At 58.6% G+C, this 4,235-nt stretch overlaps 1 protein-coding gene across 1 annotated transcript in view; it reads left to right on the forward strand.

The window, feature by feature from the left end:
- SDK2 (sidekick cell adhesion molecule 2) overlaps positions 1–4,235 on the forward strand; it is a 54,858-nt gene that overhangs the window by 1,156 nt on the left and 49,467 nt on the right. The gene's annotated exons all lie outside the window — the stretch shown is intronic.

Here is a 4,235-nt window from a genome sequence, read left to right on the forward strand (position 1 = left end):
CCAGATCAGGGATGCAGCACCTTGCCATCCATCCCTCTGCTGGAGCATCAGGCAGGATGGGGCTGGAGGCCATGGCTGCATCCCTCACGTTTTCCTTGGGAAAATCCCTCCTCAGCCTCGGTTTTCCATTCCCAGTCGCTTTTTCTCCTCGCAGAGGTGAACTTCACACTCCTCTGACGGTCTCCAAGTGACAGCCCTCAGTGCCACCAAGGCAGGAGCTGGGATGCTCCACGCTGTCCCCAGCGGGACAATCCATCACCCTGCACCAGTGGCACCGGCACTGCGCTCGTGTGCCATGGGCAGTTGGTGGCTCCAGGAAGCCAAAACTCCAGGTGTGCACACAATTCATCACCCCCAAAACCCAGCGAGGCTCTGGAATCCTCCAGACAGTGGCACAGGGACATGGGGCTCTGCTCGCCCAAATCCTAATCAGAATTCCCCAAGCCCCCGTTTTCCCCTTGATTCCCCCAAATCCTAAGCAGGCTGAAGAAATGAAGCACTTCTGGATAGAAAGGAGTGGAATATTTCCAGTTGGAAGGGACCTGCATGGATCACCTCCCCACAGCCCCCCAAACCGGCCTAAGCAGCGGATGTCCAGGGAACCTGTGCCAAGCAAGGCCTCCCCTGAGCTCCCAAAAATAAAATAGTTCCATGTCAGAAAGCTTTAAAAAGAGGAAATGGGAACCATAATGGAAAAGATGAGGAATAAGGAGAAGAAACTGGAATGTTAAATAGAGGACAAGCAGTGAAAAGAAGATTCTGGTGGGGGAAGGAGCGGGAAGGATGGGGGGATGTCCCCAGGGAGGGCACGGCGGGGGGGCTGCAGGAGGTCCCCAGTGTCACCAGGAGCCATCGGTGGGCACGGAGCTCGGCTCAACCCACGGGGCTCCAGCGGCCCCCGCGTGTCCGCGCTGGGGGGGTCTGTCCCAGAGGAAGGTGATGGGGAACCCTTCCCCAGCACCCCCGGAGCCTTTGGCACGGGTGGGAGCGGCTCAGCCGCCCTCCAGCGCTCTCCTTCCCATGGCTGAGCGCGCTGACCTTTCCCGGCGCTTCCCGGCTTTCCTGCAGGCTGCTGGATGTGCTGGGAGCTGGGGGGAGGCGGCAGCCGAGCAGCCCCGACCCCTTCCCCCTTCCCAGCACCTCCTCACATGGATACCTCCGGGTGTGCGCGGAGAGCTTGGACACAATCAGGACACGGGAAGTACAGCACGGGGACAGGCAGTGGGCGGCTGGCAGAGTGTCCCCAGTGACAGCGCGGAGTGATGGTGGCAGATGAGGGTGATAGGCAGAGTCTGGTCCTCCCAGAGTCTGGAGAGGACGGGGGGCACTGCCAGGACTTCCCAGATTTGGGCTGGGAAGGTCCAGTGCAGGTTCCTGCCGCAGCTCCAGGGAGGGGGTGACGCAGTGCCCGGCGTGGGGTGCAGCTCTCGCATTGCCATGGCACTGCCATGGTGTCACTGCTGCATTCTGTGTCACCGCTGCACTGCCATTGTGTCACCGTTGTGTCATCATGGCCTTGTCGTGACACTGTCGTTGCGTCACCATTTCATTGCCGTGGTGTCGCCGTTGTGTCACCACGGCACTGCTACCCCACCCCTGCAGCACCATCACCACACGACCCTCCCCCTCCCGACCTTCTCCCATCCCGCTCCCATCCCGCCCTTCCCAGAGCACCCTGGTTTGTCCCAGTGTCCCTCACCTCGAGGTCTCCTCCTGATGGCTTTTCCCTGTTGCCCCAAATCCTGGTCCCTGTGGGGCTCCTCCATCCCGATCCCGAGCTCTGGAAGCCGAGGGCAGCCCAGTGCACGGCTGAGCTCCCGGTACAGCGCGTCCTGGGAAGGGCAGGCACACACGGCTCTGTGCTCCCGCGTGTTCCCACCCCTCGGATAAAAGTGCTACTCCTGGAATAAAGGATTTCAGAACCTGCTGTGCCTGTGTGGATAGAAACTCATTTGTTTAATAGGCAGCAGTTTGGCTTTGTCATGTTCATTTAGTTTTTAATGACGCACAGTTGTGCCAATATTGATTTTAGCTTATAGGGACTCAAAAAATTTACTATCTGGAATTATCTGAAATGTAGCTGTTTCATCCAGCGGGCAGCAAGATGGATCTTTCCCAGCCTTGCTCCCAGCAAGGCGGTGGCACCAACCAGTTGGGAAGGGCTCCGTGCCATCCCTGTCCCCATCTCACCCATGGTGTAGCGGGGCTGGACCTCATCCAGGGAAACTGAGGCACCAGGGGTGGTTCCCCCAAGTCTTGCCTGCAGGGTTGTGCTGGGAATTTGCTCCAGCTGTGGGGTCTTTCCCCCTGTATCCCACAGGGATGTTTGTTGTGCGAAGGAATGTGCTGCGAGAGCAGTGCCAGGGCTCAGACCAAGAGCCTCGTCCTTCGCCAATGCTTAACGAGTCAACAGCTCTCAGGGGTGACAAGAGACAGCAAATCCCATCCATGGCCCCTTGGAAGCAGAATTCCTCGGCGGGAGCCAGCCAGAATCCATTTCCTGAGCGTCTCTGCGCTCCCTGGGGTGACAGGGGGGTGATGCTCGGGGTGTGGTGACCCCAGGAACACCCGGAGCCCCTGGGGGAGCAGAGCTGAGCTGGCTGGAGCAGCGAATCCAGCAGGATGGGTGGGCTCTGCGTGGGGAGGGGGCTGGGCAGGGACCCTCCCCTCCTGCCTGGGTACCCCCACAGCCCGATCCCAACCCAATTATGAGATAATTCACTTTGAGGTTTGGCTGCTGCTGACGGGATTGATTGAGGAGCTGGTAATTGCATCTCCCTAAAAGGCCCCTGGGGCTTTGTGGGAACACAAGTGGGGAAGGGAAAGGCTGATTTTTATGGGGGGACAAGCTTGGGGAGCTGGCCAGAGCCACGTGTCCCCCTCGCCGTGTCCTCACTTGTGCCCACTCCCCTGCCAGGCAGGGATCTCTTGCCGCAGCCTGAGCTTGGTGTCATCCATTATGCAGGTCTATAAATATATTATTTACTATTTCCCCGATTTTCACTCATTATTTATCACCTGCAGGCAAGGCTGGAGCCCCCAGCCAGGATCCTGCCCCACTGTCAGGGACAGGGGTCCCCCCTTCCCTCGGCAGCAGAGGAGGGAGTTGGGAAGCTGCAGGCTGGGGGCCCCAGGTACCCCCTGAGCACGCCTGGCGGGGTTTCAGCTGCAGGTGGGTTAAATCTCCTGCCTCAGTGCAGAGCAGAGTTGGGATGAGGTTTCTGTGCAGCTGCTCTGGGATGCCCACCCTGTGCCAGGGCAAGGAAATGCTGGAGCCAGCCCTTTCCATGAGGGATGAGCCACGAGTCCCACCCGTTGGGGACTGGTAAGGTGGGCTTTGGGCTCTGATGCTTTCGTGGGGTTCTGCTGGCAGGAAGCCCAAATTATGGGGTGTGAAGAGTGCCCAGAGCTGCTGAGGGCATCCACAGATCTGTGGGAGCTTCAGGTGGTGATGGCAAGGTCAGGGGTGCTGGGAGAGTGAGAGCACATGTGACATCTCCTAAAAACTGATCTGGTGTCCCCCCCAAGTCTCTTTTGGTCTGGATTGTCCAACAAAACCCCCACTTCTCTGAGCTTTGGATGTGGGAATCAGGGATGGGGTTACTGCAGACGCTCTGGCTGAGGGGAGAGGGTTTGGGGGGGCTTTGGCATCCCCAGCCAGGCCCTGGCTGCTGGGGGGGGGGGGAAAAAGTGCGCGCCTCGAAACCCTCAGCTCCCGGAAGCGTGTGATTAAGTGAGAGACTTGGATGCAGCCCCCAGCAAACCTGGCTGGTCCCCAGCTGCTCTTCCCGAGGAACGCTCAAAGGTGGCCTTTAAATGTTAAGAAATCATGTTAAAATGAGCCAGAGCCTTAGTTTAAATTTTTAATCTCCTGATTTAAAAACTCAGCCTTGAGGTCTGGGCTGTTGGTGGGGGCTGGTGCTGCTGAACGGGCGTTTCTGTGCTGGTGGTCTTGGGCTGTGGGGTCAGCTCTGAAACTGGGGGTTGCACCTTTGCCCTCCTGCTGCAGAGTGGAGCCAGCTTTCGCCATGGCTCATCCTGGGGCTTCTCTTGGCTCTTTCCAGCCTGTAGGAAAAGGAAAACTTGGCTTTGCAGGGTGGTGGAGGAGCAGCTTGTGTGTCTGGGGGGGTCCTGGTTCCATGGTTCCGGAGAAATGTTTCTCCCCCCAGTACCTGCAGCCTGAAAGGCGTTCTGGAGGAGGATTCACCAATGTGAGCCCTCAGTTGAGGATGGAA

Source organism: Corvus brachyrhynchos, unplaced genomic scaffold (assembly GCF_000691975.1).
Source record: "Corvus brachyrhynchos isolate BGI_N302 unplaced genomic scaffold, ASM69197v1 scaffold340, whole genome shotgun sequence".
Lineage (NCBI taxonomy): Eukaryota > Metazoa > Chordata > Aves > Passeriformes > Corvidae > Corvus > Corvus brachyrhynchos.